The sequence below is a fragment of the Athene noctua genome, chromosome 8 (genome assembly GCF_965140245.1).
Source record: "Athene noctua chromosome 8, bAthNoc1.hap1.1, whole genome shotgun sequence".
Lineage (NCBI taxonomy): Eukaryota > Metazoa > Chordata > Aves > Strigiformes > Strigidae > Athene > Athene noctua.
The window spans coordinates 11003712-11022878 of NC_134044.1; positions in this window are offsets into that span (position 1 = coordinate 11003712).

Below are 19167 nucleotides of genomic sequence, written 5' to 3' on the forward strand. Positions count from 1 at the left end.
GACAAGATCATTTGCACAAAACAGCAAGCTCCCAGTTAAACAGTGTGTTAGCTGTGCAAGTACAAATCCCATGTGTTTCAGCAGGAAAAGCAGAACATGGTTTTGTGTTCTTCAATGAAGATAGTGCCCAAAATGTACCATGAGTGATGCTCAAAGCAAGAGTTCTGGCTTTTAATTGGAGTAATGCAAATTCAAATCCCCAGAAGTATGGCCATATGTTTCCATGTCAAATGCACTGTGCAATAATGGCAAAGGTCTGAAAACTGATAAAAAATTTACTTAAGAGCATAAAGTTAAAAAGGCATCTCACAACCACAGTTTGTATGTTGCCAAATAGTCCCTCGGCACATGATGCAAACGTTATATGTGAATCTGTTGGGGAGCTTAGAGACTTCTGTAAGTAGTCATAAGTAGTTAACTGTGTGCAATAGTTACATGGCAAACTTTGCCTTTGAATTTTTAACATACTAGAATTCAGCAGAGCACTTGCATGTCTGAGACCATAGCTCTCAATTCTACCATGGATAGAGAGCTCCCGTTGCTCTAAGCAAGTAGCTGTGTTTACAGCAGGCAAAAACTGTGCAAGAAGCAGGGTAGAGCTGAAGTCCCATTAGATAGCTGGTATCTGAGGGTGGGAAATGTGGAGGCAGCTGGAGCAGTTTCAGAAATGTACTGTCACCTCCTTTCTGAAAAATATCTTGCTTCATGGCTGGTTGATAAAGGGGTGGAAAAAATTGTTGTTGGCCAATGGATGTGAACAGTTAAAAGCTCATTCTGAGTCAATTTCTGTTATAAGTATTTTTCCTATATAATTATCTCCAACATCACAGCTTCACAAAGCTAGCCCAGGGCTGTGCTGCCACATAGGCCTTGGGTGAGGGAGCAGAATCTAACTCACTTTTGTGCCACAGCTCCTGTCAGCTTGTCATGCTCCCTTGGGACAGGGCCTGGCCTGTGGTGAGATGAAATCAGGCAAAATAATTAAAAAAAAAAGAAAAAAGTGAGAGATTGATAGGAGAGACCCTCTTCACAATCTGCAGCCCTGGGATGCCTCAGTATCCCCTTGTGCAGAGTTTAATAATACTTGGATGCTTCTTATAACTGGCACAGTGAGTTCTTCAAGTTACATGCCTGATTGTTAGCTGTCATATACTTCTGTAATAAAGCAAACAACCACAATTACTAGGCACTTCAGCCAACAAAAATCTGATTTTAAAATAATAACGCAAAAAAGCTGCATTTGGCAGAATGTATAGGTATGTGCATAAATCCAAAAGATTTGATTTTGAAAAAGTTTTGTTTTCTTCAAATGATAATATTTTTGGCATGTGAATTTTGATTGTTTCATAAAGCCACAAGGGTCCACTCTGACTATCTAGGCCAGCCTCTTACATAAGGCATGACACAACTTCACAGAAATCACTGCAACTCTTTTTGCCTGTCGTTGAGACTACATATTTATTGTAGAGTAATAGCCAGTGTGGAACCCTGACCCTGCTCAAGTCTTTAGAAATAACATTACAGTCTCAGCCTTCATAAAGGCAGAGATTTTTTAGTGAGGCGCAGAGAACTCAATAACAGTTAGACATTGAAGGCTCCTGGCTCTGGAACTTCAATCTTCTAGTCTCACATGTGGGATATACATGATTACATCATTTATGTAATGGTTCCTATGGTAATTTTCCTGTAAGAAAAATTACCTTATTTTCCAATAGAAAAAAGAAAAAAAACAAGATGCATTTTGTATTTTTATAAGCTCATTTTGGAGCCCTCAACTGTCAGATTCTTTCACTGAATGTAAGGGTTTGGAAGTACTGACCATCTGCCATACTATGCTTGGGTCATCCTCCCAGAATCATGGTGTCAAGACATCATGCAGGAAAGTTGCAACTTTTCTCATGCTTTCCTAAGGAAATCTCTCTATCATTTCAATTCTATATGATACAAAGCCCTTGGATAGAGCCCAAACCAAGTAGTAACTGCATAGTTAATAAAAAAAGTGAGATTGAAGAACCATCAAGGTAAGAAAGACATTGATACAAGAAATTTGGTTGTCTCTAATAATTTAAAGTTCTGTAATTCACTTAAACTAAAGTAAATTGGCTGTAGTGTACTCATGAGTCCCTGCTAGTGTGTTATGGCAGATATAAGGACCCTGAATATTCTCTTTCTGTACCCGTGAGTACTGCATGTCTCCTTGATCAACTATTGTAGTTCCATTAAAATATTTTAACTTCACTGTTGGGGAATCTTGATCACATTGTGTCTCACTACAGCTGTCAAATCACCCATATCTTTCCTGTTTCAAGGTTATTCCTCACAGTGAATATGGAAGGTGTTTAAGTACTGGTAGTTGCAAGTAGTATAAATAGTCTCTGGAAGACTGTGAAACAGTGATGCTCTGTGGGTAAAATTGTGACTTGTTATATAGAATTTTCCTTAACAAGCCTCGTTGATCATGTCATGGTGTCAGCAGCAGCTCACTTGAAGGCAGGCAATAACAATTTTTAAATAACATGGTTTGCAGTTACTGTATAATTGCTGTAATCACAATTGTTCTTCCTAGAGTAAGATAAACTCTAATTTTAAACCTTTTTATGATAAACTCTGTTTATAAATCTTTAACACTTTTTGTTTTGCTTTTCCTGACATCTGTCAGGAAACAGCTGTTCCACTTTAGAAAGAATATTACTTCAAATTACCAGATTACTGTGTATAATCTGCTAAAAAACCTGATTCCTTCACAATAACAGATAACATTTGATAATATAGGGAAGACACCTTTATAGTTATTAAGGATATAGCTCTTGTTGAGACTGGCAACAGATTTATTTTGTCAGAAGCAGAGCACTGAATCCTAGAAGAAATAAATATGAAGAAAATGCCTTTAGTTTTAAAAGTGAGTAATTTTTAAAAAAGATATCTGCAGTTGCATCAAGATGTCATAATGCAAAACTGTCCACAGATTGCAATGCAGTAAAGACTTCAAGGTTGTGTGGGTGCATGTGCGCACACAAACGTGTATGTGCATCTATGTTAATTTATGCATAAATTAATCTAAAATCAGTGGAAGTTGTCAACACTAGGTAGTGTCTTCAAGGGACTGTGTGTCATAGATCTTTCTTGAAAAAGCCATGGCCTGGAATTCTTTCACAGAATCATCTAGGTTGGAAAAGACCTTGAAGATCATCCAGTCCAACCATTAACCTAACACTGACAGTTCCCAACTACACCAGATCCCTCAGCGCTATGTCAACGTGACTCTTAAACCTCTCCAGGGATGGGGACTCCACCACCTCCCTGGGCAGCCCATTCCAATTTTCAACAACCCATTCTGGAAAGAAATGCTTCCTAATATCCAGTCTAAACCTTCCCTGGGGCAGCTTGAGGCCATTCCCTCTTGTCCTATCGCTTATTACTAGGTTAAAGAGGCTCATCCCCAGCTCTCTGCACCCTCCTTTCAGGTAGCTGTAGAGGGCGATGAGGTCTCCCCTCAGCCTCCTCTTCTCCAGACTAAACACCACCAGTTCCCTCAGCCGCTCCCCGTACGACCTGTGCTCCAGACCCTGCACCAGCTCCATTGCCCTTCTCTGGACATGCTCGAGTCATTCAATGTCCTTTTTGTAGTGAGGGGCCCAAAACTGAACACAGGAATCGAGGGGCGGCCTCACCAGTGTTGAGTACAGGGGCAAGATCCCTTCCCTGTCCCTGCTGGCCACGCTATTGCTGACACAAGCCAGGATGCCATTGGCCTTCTTGGCCACCTGGGCACTCTGCTGGCTCCTGTTCAGCCAGCTGTCAATCACCCTCCAGGTCCCTTTCTGACTGGCAGCTCTCCAGCCACTCCTCCCCAAGCCTGTAGCACTGCTGGGGGTTGTTGTGGCCCAAGGGCAGCCCCCGGCATTTGGCCTTATTGAAACTCCTCCAGTTGGGCTCAGCCCATGGCTCCAGCCTGTCCAGGTCTCTCTGCAGAGCCTCCCCACCCTTGAGCAGATCAACACTCCCACCCAACTGGGTGTCAGCTGCAAACTGACTGAGGGTGCCCTCGATCCCCTCATCCAGATCATCAATAAAGATGTTAAACAGGAGTGGCCCCAACACCGAGCCCTGGGGGACACCACTCGTGACTGGCTGCCAACTGGATTTAACTCTGTTCACAACAATCTGGGCCTGGTCATCCAGACAGTTATTTCACCCAGCAAAGCATGTACCCAGCAAAGCATGTACCCATCTAAGCCACTAGCAGCCAGTTTTGCCAGGAGAATGCTGTGGGAAACGGTGTCAAAAGCCTTACTGAAGTCAAGGTAAACAACATCCACAGCCTTTCCATCATTCAGTAAGCAGGTCACCCTGTTGTAGAAGGAGATCAGGTTTGTCAAGCAGGACCTGCCTTTCATAAACCTATGCTGACTGGGCCTGATCCCCTGGTTGTCCATTATGTGACTTTTAATGGCACCTGAGATGATGATATCTATCACCTTCCCTGGCACCGAGGTCAGACTGACAGGTCTATATTTTCCTGGATCATCCTTTCTGCCTTTCTTGTAGATGGGTGTCATATTTGCCACCCTCCAGTCCAATGGGACCTCCCCAGTTAGCCATGATTTCAGGTAAATCATGGAAAGAGACTTGGTGAGCACATCTGCCAACTCCCTCAGCATCCTTGGGTTTAACCCATCCCGTCCCACAGACTTGTGTGTATCCAAGTGGTGCAGCAGGTCTCTGACCACCTCCTCTTCAGCTGCGCTGACCTCAATCTGCTTCCCCTCCCCATCTCCCAGCTCCTGAGGCTGGGTGTCCAGGGAACTGCCAGGTCCACTGCTAAAGACTGAAGCAAAGTAGGCATTAAGCACCTCAGTCTTTTCCTCATCCTCAGTTACCATGTTTCCCTCTGCATCCACTAAAGGAGGGCGATTTTCCTTAATCCTTCTTTTGCTGTTAATGAATTTATAGAAACATTTTTTATTATCCTTAACAGCTGTGGCCAAGTTGAGCTCTAGCTGTGCTTTGGCTCTCCTAATGTTCTCCTTGCATAACTTCACTACATCTTTATAGTCTTCATGAGAGACCTGGCCCTTCTTCCAAAGGCAATAGATTCTCCTCTTGTTCTTGAGATCCAGCCAAAGGTCCCTGTTTAGCCAGGCCAGTCTCCTTCCCTGCCTGCTTGTTTTCCAGCACACGGGAACAGCCTGCTCCTGTGCCTTTAAGACTTCTCTCTTGAAGTATGTCCAGCCTTCCTGGACTCCCATATCCTTCAAGGCAGCCTCCCATGAGATTTTGTAATCAGTCTTTTGAACAGGTCAAAGTTAGCCCTGCGGAAGTCTAAGGGGACAGTTTTACTAACCCCTCTCTTTGTTTCTCCAAGGATTGAAAACTCAGTCATCTTATGATCGCTACACCCTAGATGGCCTCCAACCTTTACTTTCCCCCCAAGCTTTCCCTGTTCACAAGCAGCAGGTCCAGGAGGCACCTTCCCCGGTCGGCTCACTCACCAGCTGTGTGAGCAAGTTATCCTCCACACATTCCAAGAACCTCCTGGATTGTTCCCTCTCTGCTGTGTTGTGATCCCAGCAGACACCTGGGAGGTTAAAGTCCCCCACAAGAACAATGGCAAGTGACCGTGAGATTTCTTCTGACTGTTTATAGAAAGCTTCATCCACCTTACCGCTTTGGTTGGGGGATCTATAGGAGACTCCCACAGCAAAATCTGCTTTACTGGTCCTTAACCTAATCCTAACACTCTCAACCCCACTACCACTATACTTGAATTCTGAGCTGTCATAGCATTCTCTTACATACAGGGCCACTCCACCACCTCTCCTTCCCTGTCTATCCCTCTTGAAGAGCTTGTAGCCATTGACTGCAGCATTCCAATCATGTGAGGCATCCCACCATGTTTGTTATAGCTGCTATGTCATAGTTCTCATGCTGCATTGTGGCTTCAAGCTCCCCCTGTTTGTTGCTCATACTGTGTGCATTGGTGTAGATGAACTCGAGATAAGTTGATGAATCCAACACCTTTTTGTGAGTGTGGGCCCCATTCCCTACCAGACTCTTCTCAGGTGCTTTCACGGTACCTAAACATCTGTCCCTTCTCTCAAATGAAGTGGCAGAGGGAGAGCCCTCACCAGTCCATTATCCTTCAAGCTTTGGCATGCTTCCCTTGAGCTTGTTCCTAACAGGCCCAGTTATCTCTCCGTTCTTTGTCATATCTAGTTTAAAGCCCTGTCAATAAGACCTGCTAACTCTTGCTCCAGAATTCTTTTCCCCCTCTGGGACAGCTGCATCTCACCTGTCTCATTTGTCACCAGCAGACCAGGTGTCTTATAAACCTTGCCATGATCAAAGAACACAAAATTCTGACAGTGGCACTAGTCTCTGAGCCACATGTTTATCAGATATTTTTCCCTTCCACTTGAGAGATTGATGAAAATATGACCTGAGCTCCCAAGCCTTCAATTAGCCACCCCAGTGCCTTGAAGTCCTTTTGAGTGACTTAAGACTTCTCTCTACCACCTCATTTTTACCTTCCTGGATAACCAATAAGTAGTAGTAATCAGAGGGCTGTACCAGAGCAGTGACCTTCCTTTTAATACCTCTAACTCAAGCCCCAGGGAGGCAGCAGACCTCTCTATGATATGGTCTGGCTGACATATGGGCCCCCCTGTACCCCTCAGAACAGGGTCACCCACTACAATTACCTTCCTTTCCTTCTTACTTGAAGAAATCACAAGTTGTGGCACTGAGGGACAAGCTGTGGATGACTCACTAGATGGGTCCTCGTTTCCACCTTCATTCAGCTGGCCATCTGGTTCCAAAGCCTCATACCTATTGTGTAATGACAACTGGGAATGTGAGGGGGGCCAAGAAAGTTTTCGACTGCCCTTCCTAGAAGGATCTGACTCCATTCCCACCTGTTCCCCACATGCCCTCCTTCTGCCTAGTGAGAGGAGGGGAGGGAGTCATGGTCATGTATTTCTTGTAGACTCTCTACATTCTGCCTTTGCAAGTACAAAAAAAATCTGCAAAATTGTTTACTATTAGTAAAGATTTTAATTCTTTAATTATCACTGAGCTTTATCTTGGGATATTCCTCATATTGGATTGTGCACAGTAAGAAAGGATGGTTTTGTGAATGCAGATGTCCTAGAACTATAGTAGGTTCTAAAAAAATTGCCAACAATTTTGACACAGAAAGAAATGGCTGTGAAAGCACTACTGTCGGGGTACATTTCAGAATAAATTATTCATTTGTCTGTAGAGTATCATCTACTTTATTCAGAAAAATGTGCAGTGTAATTTTCCAGTGTAAAATAGGCTTTTTAGTGACCTGTGTCTGTGAATTTAAATGGACACTTCTATAATTGTGTTTTTCTAATAAAATTCTAAGTGTAGCCCAAAAGAGGCCATCTGCCTGACCACAGGTTATTGGCTCTTCAAGTGTGAAGGATGCATAGCAGAAAATAAAAGTGACAGGCTTTGCTGTAGAGTAGTTGTAATCCATATGGATCTTACGCACTTCTACTCTATCTAAAAACTAATAGGCTGAAATTTTTCTGGGCGCTAAATTCATAAATTATGTGGGATTTCTAGCCATGGTGAGTTTTGTCCCAGGAGACCAAGAGAGGCCCCATACTTACCTCAGTGTTAGCCCAATACAAAAGCTCAGAAAATGTACAATCATGGCTATAAATTGCAGATCTTCCCCTAGGAATATGTCTTTATCACTAGATCCAAGCTGACACTGGCTACTAAGTTTATATATATATAAAAAAATATTTAAGAATTAAATTCCTTTTGATGTAACTGTTAAAGTCACTGAGATGCAAGTGTAAGAATAATTTAATATAGTGTATCAACGTCTGCCCAAGAATCAGAGATAAGGGAGGATCATTTAGCTTTTGCAGTACCTTACTAGTCAAGATGTTATTTCAAATCCCTTTCTAGTTGTTTCAGGTAAGATATTTGAGAGTCTGATAGTGTCATAGGAAGACTGGTGTTTGAACACTGCTCTCATCTGTTGAGGCAACTCCTCTGCTCACTTGTGCAGCCATTGGCATGCTCTGTCTTCTGTTTAAAATAAAAAAAAAAGCAAACCACCCCAAAAAACCACAAAATGCAAAAAAACCTCCAAATCCCGAATGATTTTATTCTTGAATCTTAAGTGTAGAATAGCAAAAAAATCAAGCTTCTCCAGGACTAAAGAAATCTGGTGTCCTGCATCTCCCACATGAATTATCTGATGTGTAACAAGGAGTGAGCTCAGTTTGCCACATGGCCTTTACCAGGCAGTGATAGGGTCTCTCTCTGCCACCCAACTCCTTGTTTCTACTGAATTCGTAGAAACTCGATGTCTCTGGGCTCTCTTTTGAAATTCTCCAGTGGGTACAAAGTTACTGGGGTAGACTGACATGCTTAAACACAGAGTGTGATTGCATAAATCTCATTCGCCTAGGAAACCAAACTATAAAAAACTGTATTCCTAACAATCTGTACAGAGCAAGCCCCAGCTCCACTGAAGTCTAGTGGGAGTCCTACCATTTGATTTCAGTGGGATCCAGATTTGGTTGCAGAACTTTATATTTAGTTGGAATGGCCCTGTGCTTTGGTATTGAAAGATGTGCAAGATATTTAATACCATGACACTACCTGGCTTAAAGCTTAATTTATTATGTGAAATCAGTGCTTGGCCTTTTCTTAGGTCCACATAGACAGTATTAGAGATGGTCAGTCAGAGACTGCATTGTTTACTGCTGCCTCACAACAGGGACCACAATCTATAGCAGAAGATGGAGCCTCTAGGAGTAAGAGCATTTTTGTATTTATATGTACCTAGTGGCTTCATTCAGGACAAGTTTTTCAACGGTGAAACTGTGTTGCATACTGATATATATTGTGGCTTAGAAACTAAAAATAGTGGATTTAGGTACCCTGAACAAAGGAAAACACCTAGTGCAGTTTGAGATAATTGGGTATCAAGAATGAGGGTAAGAGAGGAGGTGCAGTGGAGGACCTCAGGCAGACCTGTAGCTTTTCTGGAACAGCAGCGTGGAGCCCAGGCAGGCAACTCTGGGTACCTAGCTGGCAGTAGATTCTTGTTGTCAGGCAAATAAACCAGTAACCACTAATGATTCATACTTTTGCATGCAGAGGCCTGAAGATTATATTTGCAGCTCTCTCCACTCCCTTTGCTCATAACCAATTCAAGAGTAAAGGAAAGAACTTGCAGCATAAAAGGCAAACACAAAGGCAACATTGTGATATATTATTTTCATTTGCCCAGGAATTATAGTCCTCATTTATTCATACAAAAGGTTGGAACAAATAAAATTTACTATCTTTTGTTGCATTTTGAAAGGAAAAGAGTATTTTCTCTTGAAAAAGAACTGGAGCGAGAATTAAGAGCTCTCCTCTCTATCTGAAATTTGAATATCCAGGCAGTCTAAGTTCAAGAGTTTTAATTAAGGGCTTTGATAGCTCACCTGGCTTTGCAGGCCATTTTCCTGTCTAACTTCAATCTCTGCCATAGAAACATGAAAGGGGGGTGGGGGGTGTCCTGGTCCTCCATTCAAGCCTGCAGGGTCACTGCATGGAGGTGATGAATACCCCTCACACTCACTGGCTTTACATAGGGGCTGGCAGAACAGGTCCTGTAGTTGATTTTAATGAAGGTAGAACTGGATGTAGCTGTTGACTTTCAGCAGACTTAACATCAGCAGAAACTTTGGCAATGCTTTACTCCAGCTATAAGTGCAAAAACTCCCTTGTTATGCTTGGCCTGTTTGTCCCCAATGAAGAGTAAGAAAGAATGTTTTTTAACTGAAGCATTAAGACAGAGTGAATATGTACTGTGGCAAAGAGGAAGTAAACCCTCAGAGCTTGAAAAACTCTTCCAGTTCTGAAGAGATCTAAAGTAGTGAGGACAGCATCTCTTGGGAACTATGTGGTTGCTCATCTGGCGGCCAGAGGCCACAGTGAGGTGGTTGGGATCAGGATAGGATTTGGTGTGGTGCATGTCCCCTCTGTACCCTCACTCTGCTGTGTGGAGGAGGGCAGGGAGGATTCTGTCTCTGTTCTCCTTTCTTTTCCCCTCCTGTCCCAAACCAACATCCTCTGTGGCAGGATACTTTGCTGCTCCTAATCCAGCAGCATCTCTGGGTGGCCACTCACCCCATAGCTGCTCTGAGGAGCAAGGGCTTCGCCACCAGCTCCTCAGAATCAGGGTGCTGTGATGCAAGGGCTGAGTCCTGCCCCCTCTTCTTGTTTCTGCACAGCTGCACTCCTCTCAGTGCATTTAGAAGGCCTAAATACAAAATGTACCCTAAATCAGAAATTAAAGTGGGGATAGGATTCAGGGGGAGGAAGGACCCAGTCTTTGGAGCAGGGGAGAGACAGTGAGAGGAAAGCTATGAATATCATGTACAAAATGACAAAGGTGGTGTCTCTGTGGGTGGGCTTAAAAAGCAGGTAGAAAAGGCTATCTCCTGCAACGTAGCTTGTAACAAAAAACCCAAACCCTTTGAAATCCCCATGGGCACTTGTGTAACAATATAGCACATCATACTTGTTGGCAAGTCCCCGTGGTGGTTTTTAGCTGGCCGTTGAGTTCGTGTTTCAGTATGGCTGTCCTTCTGGGGCTCTGTGTGTCTCCACCACATCTGCAGAGTCTCAGCCACCCTGTAATTCTCTTCCAGGTCAGAACTCATGTATGCATGGGGTGCTTGGTGCTCTCAGTGGTTTCCCAGAGCCTGCCAGTTCCATTGTGGGTACTTATCACAGTGCTGCTGCAGACAATATGCACCATGTTAGTTTTGGCTTTCTCTGTGTCTTGGGTACAAAAATACAGTCATCAACTCATGTCTAGGAGCTTTGCTTGTGTTTCCATTGTGGCCTTTTGTATTCCGGCACTTTTGCCAGAGTCCTTTGCTTTGAATCAGCCTTGAGTCAAGCTTTGGTCAGCCTTTTGCCCTTCTGCTCTAGCAATTCCCTGAAAGCATCTACACTGTGGGATATCTTACTGTGGTGAGGCTGAATATGTGTGTCTGGCAAGCACAGTCAGGTTTAACTATGCATTTACTATGCATGGATCCATGAAGAAACCCAGAGAGATACACATGTCCTAGAGCAGATATATAAACTTGATATGTTGATGTCTGTAGGGCTACTGAAAATTAAACAGAAAATGCATCTAACCAAGGCAATTTCAACACACTGGAGACATAGAAATATCAGGGCAGCTTAGTACAGAGCAAGTTACTGAGTAAAGGGCTTGTGGCAGCGGAGGAGCTAGGGCCACATGAACTCCACAGGGAACAGGCTTCCTGCAAAATGGATTAATGTCTGCTCTAAGGAGGCATGCCTAGTGTAGCCTGAGGTTCTACATCACTTTGAAAACCAGTCTGATGTACACACCAGCTACTTTAATGCAAGCTAACCACAGTTAAAGTGGTTCAAAACCCAATGTAGACATGGCCTAAAGCAGTGCAATAAAATTCCCTTCTTTTCCAGGCCATTTGTGGTTGTGTTGGCAGGTAATATAATCCTGGAGGTAGAAAAATTGCTGTATTACCAACAGAAATTGGGAGGGGAAGTCAGTTAACAATATTGCTAGCATTTTTATTGCAGAATCAGCAATTACAATGCAATTCTCTGGTTCCGGAAAAATCCAAGTATGGACACGTGACCTCAATCCCACGAATACGCCATCCCTGAGAGCAAAGAATTTCTTATTGTTAGCATGAGACATGTTTTTGCATAATCCATTTTGCAAAGAGTTATTCAGACCTATGGAGTGAAGCCTGTATCCCTTTCTCAATATATACCTTATTTTTCAACATATTTCAGCACTATCTATCTACTTTTGGGAAAAATAACTTCATATATTTCAGAACTATATATTTATAGGTTCATAAGACTTCTAAGTGGAAACTTAATAACTTAATACATCTTATGTTATCAGTTTCATGATGCCTTCTGCAGGATTGTATTTTTAATTGCTTGTGTAGTTCCTTGATGGGTTTGATGTCAGGGTTGCTTGTGATTACAATGAATCAAATTATTGCTATTAATGATTATATAATGCAAAGGAAAAAGGCATTTCTTTGACTCGGGCACAGACAACTAGGGACACAGGTGGTTCTGGTGTGGTAGCTGAAGACTCCCTGTTTTGGCAAGATGGAGCCAACAAATTCTCTTCTGCTCCATCTTCAAATATTAAGGGAGACCATTAGGTTTTGGTTACCTTACAGGGTGTACTGGACATTTGCTCTTCTCACTGAGAACCTCCAAATACTTGTGAATATAATAAAGATATTTAGGCCTAGGAAAAATAATACATGTCCTACAAACATGTGGTTTAACATTTTGAGGCAAACGCTGAGTGCATTTTGTCTTATTTTTGTGCTTTAAAGTTAAAATGAGGATACAACAGTTTATACTTTCATGTGAGTATAGCAATCATGTCCTTTCTGCATCATCTTCCATGTTATCGGCTAACTGAATTTCTAGCAGACTCTAACATTTATTTCTAATTTTTCATTTCATCTATTTGTTATCTTTGAAAGCTTACACACCAGCAGGTCAAGCAGAGTACCTGCTCTGAAGTAGTCCCTGAAGCACTGATGTAGCTCAGTGCATTCAGCTATCAATGCCAAAAAGGCTTGATGGGGAAATGGAGCCAGAGAACAGTGTCTCATAGTTATGTACATGCAAAATATTGGCATTGGATTCGTAGCATCTAAATCCTATTAGTTTTCTTTAGAGACATGAAAGACTAGTCCAGCAGAATTGTCCACTGGCCTTTCAACAAAGTAAGGGCAATTTGGGTAATATCACTGGTCATTTAAACTAAATTGAACTTTGTTTTCTTAAAAGTGAGATCTGAAGTGGGTCAAGGAAGAGGAGGAAGTGAGCAGAGGAGAACAACAGTCACCTAACCTAAGTGGTGTGTACAGACCGCCTGTCATTCTTACACGCTGGAGTGAGAAATGAGGGCATGTTTGGTTTTTTTTTTCAGCTGTGCAGTGGGAAATTATGAGCCTTTCTGTATTTGTGACCAAGACCAACTGTTGCTTCAGTCAGGAAGTACTGCCCTGAGTAAACCTAAGGAAAGCATGCCACTATTTTTCCATTTAATTTTATATGAAAATGAAATTTAAAACTTTGCCAGATTCTGCAAGAAATGTCTCTAAAATTAGAAAAAGCCCTGAACTGATGGCTGTGTACCAGTTACACCGCTTCCATTGATCCATCACTGTAAGACCTTCTGTGACTACATAAGCTCATCTGCTATTAACATTTCTCACTTGTAATGTTTCATATTAAGTAGTTTCCATAATAACAAAATGGTCATTGAAATGATTTCTTAATAGTCTAGGGGAAAAAAACCTGATAATTACAGTATTTGAGCTAAATTACTTGGGGTTTGCTTCCTTTCAAATGGTATACATTTTGTAGTCTCTCAGTATGTGCATAAATGGTGCAGCTTGTGAACTTAACAAAGCTAAACTCCTTCCTTCTGATTTATATTTTTAATTCACTCTCAGACTTGTATTTTAAAAAGTCTGCTAGGCTAGAAGAGAGCCAGAAGAGAATGACTGAAACAAATTAACAAGCAACAAAAAGCAAGAGGATAAAAATCCTGCCAGGTTCACAGAGCTGATGAAGAGAAAAGATGGATGAACCTTAATTCCTTATATGCTGTCCTTTAGGATCTGCACTAAGCCTGATGTGGTAATACATCCTGATGTACTCAAACCAGTTATATCTATAATATGGGCCAATATTCTTTTGCCAGTAGTCCATATTAGTTAAAGGGAGAGGTTGGTTCAAGATGCCCTATGATCTTTCCATTGGCTCTTTGGGACAGTAGCAAACTTACTTGGTTTTGGATTTTTCAAACAAGGGGAGCTCCCAGTATGAATCCTGAGATAGGTAGTAGTCGTCTGGTAGAAGTTGGAGTCAGTTGGTTGTGCTTCAGTGAAACATTAATTACAGGTGTGGTAGAAATAAGGTTGAATGGAAAATATAAACCAAGTCATGGATATGCTTCATTTTATCCCTGTAAATTGTACACAGCTTGTATTACAGAATTTAAGTGGGTGTGCATAGGTTTACTCATAATTGTGGCCTTATCTCTGTTCTAAAGCTTAGCTGTAGTACAGCTTTCTTGTATGTTTGCCTGTATGTTACAATAAATTGCATGAGCGAGCTTATCAGGCAGTATTAATAGATTCTTCTCCTGGAGTCCATCATCAGCATGGCATTGAGTCTGACCCCTCAGGGCTCTCCTGCCTGGTTTTAAATTCTCTTCTGTATTTTCACATTCAGACCATCTAGTCTTAATGATTCATTGGTTTAGTAATTCTGCAGGTTGCTTTTGAATTGCATTTGTAAAGAATAAGTCTATCCAGTAGGAAGAAGCACACAGCAAAATGGCAGTCAGAGGCAGCTTCCCACGTGAGGCAGACATCCTGCAGATCAGCTGCGATCCCCTGGCAGACTGCAGCTATTTGTTCATGTTAGATATTTTCTGTGATATAGGATGTTGTCTTCAGGAGAGAAACATCCCTAGCCTTTAAACAAGTCAGACTAACTTAGGCACCCTTGCATCTAAAATACCAGAGACATAGGTGCCAGCCAGCTATGTTCTGGTGCTCACCAGCTATGTCAGAAGAAAAAGCAGTGTACTTCTGTGATTTGGGTGCGCCCTCAAGCACTTCCCTGTTACCCAGGGGAAAATTGAACTGGCTGGGCTGCAAAATCCTGGATCTGCCATGCTAACCAAAGAGCTTCACCCCAGGAGACTGTCTGTTGTTCCTAGCTAGGTGATATATGAATAACATCAGGATTTTACTGCCTGCTGTATTCAGAGGACTTTAAGGTAGTGCACAGTTTTAAAGAAAGGTTATGACTTGCAGCCAATTAAATGATGTGATCCTATTCTTATTTTATGTAGGTGATCAAATTTTAAAATGGGTACATTCAGGCAAGTGCCTACAGCAACTAAATGCATTCTTGCTTGACAAATGTGTGTGGCTTTGAATTTCAGTGACAAAAAGTTCTTGCTTTTTGGTTTCAATTGTTGCTTCTGACCAGCCAACTAATAGAACTAAGCTTTTTTCCAGTCATCTAAGTCTGTTCTAGTTGAAGTTCAGGTGAAGACTTGTTTTCCTTGTTTTATTGGCATCATGAACAGTTACTGTTGTGTCCCATTTGATGATGAACTGCAAAAGGGCAGAATAAGCAATTTGCAAAGAGTTGTTGAGTTGAAACAGGAAGCAGACAGGATGGGAGCTTGTTTCCCTGCAGACTGAGCATTTGCATATAGAAGTGAAACAGACCAGAAGCACTGAATCCCTATTATCAGAATTTGACTCCTTCACAGCTGCAGGGCTGGATGTAGCTGTGGGTGATCTGACTCTAACTACATTTACATAGGCATACGTTCACAGTTCATCCGCTGAAATCAATAGCCTTTAATATAATTTAAATTCAAATCACTGCCAAAGAGATCAGACTCAGGCCCTATGGTTTCTACATACCTCTAGAAAGTCTGTCTGAGCCCATTTTTGCACGGACTTTCACCTCATATAACCCCATTACCCTCACTAGGACCACACAAATGTTACTCAATGAAAAGCTGGCACCATGTTTCCTGAAATTCAGTCTGTGAACTCTAGTTTCTGGGTGGATAGGCGCATATCCTAATTCCTTTTCTAAAAATTGTATGTAATTCATCATGAAAACAGAAGACCTCTTTTTCCCCATTGGTATTTATGATCCTCTGACCCTTTTACATAGGAATATGAGTTTGCCTTGGTGTCACTACGTAAAAACTTTCCCTCACACTGATATGCATGTCTTGTGTCTTTTAAAAAAATAGCTAGATATATTAGCATAACTGAAAAAGGGGGTTTGGGTTTTTTTGTTACTAAAATTAATCTTGTTGATTCTTAAGTGTGTTTGATACTTAGGAGATAAAAACTAGATGACCTCGGTTCTAATGATGATCAAACGTATTTTTCCCTCCATGGCCCTACAGCTAAAAAAGTCAGTTTACTTGAATATTTATTTATCAGGCTTTTGTTATTAGAGTAACACATCTATAGTGATTCTGATCCACAAAAGTTACTTCATAAGGCAGAAATATTGTTCCATAGCTCTGCAGAACAAAACAAATACATTTATTTCAACCAGCACAATATATATTTGGAAGCAATTACTACAATGTCACAAACATCACTTAACAACTGATTACATGCATATTACTCTTTCCATAGATTAAATCAGAGTATACTGAGCATAATCTGGTTTATTTTCTATAATTTACCTAGCTGAATGCATGGTCCTAACAGAAAGTACTTCAGATGTCTGCACCATGGGAAGAGAAATAATTTTACCTTTGTTTAGCTACATAGATTTTTTTCAACAACTGCTCTCCCTTTGTTGTTGTTGCAGGTGCAAAAGTTGCACCTGCCTACTTCCCTGCCAAAGAGTAGAGGGGTTGTTTTTTTTCCCCTCTAACTCACCAGTGTTGCAGCAGAGCCTTTGTGCTAACTGTTGCCCCTTCTCGGTGCTCAGCTGAAGGATCTCCCTCCATCCCCGAGGAAGGCAGGCACTGCTGCTAGCTCCCCAGATTGGCAGTCAGCACACAGATCCAGGAACAATTCTAGTGTGGCAAGGTGCCCAGGCTGTTCTGGGTGGCAAAAAGAAGTGACCCACAAGAAAATCAGCCATCAACAAGTGTAGTTAATCCAATGCAGATGCAAATATGTGAAAAGGTGTTATGTACCACAGAAACAGACACTGAAGTTTGCTGAAAGAGTGAATAGTCACATCCACTGTTAAGAAGTATACAACTGAAGAGAAGAGACAAGCAGTCTATGTCATGGGCAAAATAAGGCAGAACAGGGCTTTAAATGATCTGGCTGCCTTTTTCTGCAGCATGTCTGATTTGTGGGTGCAGACAGTTTCAGTAAGGAAGAATTTTGTTTGCACCTTACTTGCAGGGTGGTACCATCCACTGGGACCTTTCAGCTTGTTAATGATAGGGAGCCCTTGCATTGCCTGGAGAGACCAGAAATTCACCAGCCCTTTGCACGGGGCTGACTTCCTCTCAGATTGCACATGAATTCTATTTGCCAAAGGTGGCTAGATTTCACATTTGAGAAACACTTGCACAGAATTTTTGGTGACTGCTCTCTGCAGCTTTCCAGGGGTTTGGGCACTGGCAGGAATCAAGCATAGGCAAGGCTGTTCTGAGTGGCTTGTAGAAGTGACAAATCACAGGACTCTTAGGATCCCATGTTTTGGCTACATTAGAATAGGCGCATGTTTTCCAGTTGTTGCCTGTTTCATCCTTGAAACATTTCTATCATATTTGCTGCCCCACAAAATCAAAAGTTTGGAGACAGAAAGAAATGCTGCAGTTTTGTTTTTTCAACTCTTTTAAGCTGCATACAGTCTGTTTCTGTGGTCCTGGTTCAGTTACCTAGGAAACAGCTGTAGGACAGAATTTTAGACTGTCTGAATAAGTGTCTGTGATATATACATGAGGCTTATCCTGCTTGTGTCTCTGGAAAATCAGTGAATGCTCTTATTAGGTTGATACCAAGTATCTCTAACTACATGAGGGCAATTACTGGCACTATTTAAATGGTTAACAAAAATCCTCTGTAATTCTCAGATGGGTAAAAGAATGGTTCAAATATATTATCAAACACTTATGATGTTGGGTCAGAGAGGGAAGCCACAGGAGACCACAGCTGTCTGAAGCAAATGGTGACTGGAGTCCAACTGGCCCCTTCCACAGAAGATAGCGGCGTGCATCTGGAGCGTGCTGTGAGCCAGGCGGAGGGCTGCCCACGGCTCGCCAAAGACAGAGGTACAGACGTGGGGTCAGATCTCCTTCTCCAAATCACACCCCAGTAACCAAGACACCAAGTTTGTGAACTCGGTCAGTCCTGTCCCTAGGAGCCCTGATAAAATGCCAGCTCTTGCAGGAGGAGATGAAGCAGAAGTCCATATGCTCTTGTATCACAACTTTATTAGCACTGTACAGCATAGGGTGACCCACTCACGGGCTGATGTACAGGCAGCCCCCCATCTTTCACCTTTGTCCATGCATCCTCACGACCCCCTTCTGTGCAGTGTCATGCCACGTGAAAAGCCTGTGTTTCCAGGCTAGAAGACATTTTCCGATTCATATCAGCTCCCAGTGGGAACCATTGCTCTGTTGGCTCCTTGCCCTCATCCATTTCATTTATTTTTTTGACAAGAACACAATGTTTTTCCAAAGTCATTATCCCAACATGCCCTGTGAACTTGGAGAATGAAGAGAAGATCACCAGCCTGTTCCTTATCCCCATCCTTCCTTTGCTTTCTAAAGCTCCTCACCATGATGACCTCCATGTGGACAAATCTGTGCCCTCAGTGGACCAGCATTGCACACCAGTATTCACACACAGTGTGTGTCCAGCCTAACATATGCTGATGTAGTTTTCATGTTTTATAGTACAGGGAAAAGTTAAATGGCAGACAGATTACAGCTCAGGCTTCATACAGATTTTTTTAAATGGTCATTCAGGCCTTGTTGGTAGTCCTGGAAGGACTATTCTAGCTCCCAAGGGTGACTGTGTGTAGCAAAGATGCTCATGTGTGGGCTTGGAACAATGCTGCTAAGTGAGGTTTTTCACTTCTGTTTCCCATTGTAATTGCTCTAATTGGTATGAAGGCAGAGCATCTGTGTCTACTTTTAGTAGCTGGTGTAGCTGTGGCTGCACTGGATACCAGCAATTTCTAAATCAGGGTAGTCTCAGCTGGATTTGGGACTCTTGAGTCCCCAGGGCTGAAGCTACACCTCCCACTTCACAGCCTAGGCAGCCCTGCTGACATTGCACCCTGTAATCAGCTGCAAGTGCTAGGCCTGCAATAGAGGTCAGGATTTTGGCTGCATTATTTTAGCCAGGATGTTGAGAAGAAAATTTTGTATTTCAGTAGGGTTCAGTTAGATGGCACAGGGAAATTTTGTGTGAATAGAAATGTTTTCAAAGGAATTGAGCAATTTTAATAGTAAATAAACATTTGATGACTACCTGCTAAACTCTCCCACAGGGTGCACCAGGTGGACCCTTATTCTAAGATGGCCCCAGCTGTGTTTTAGATTGG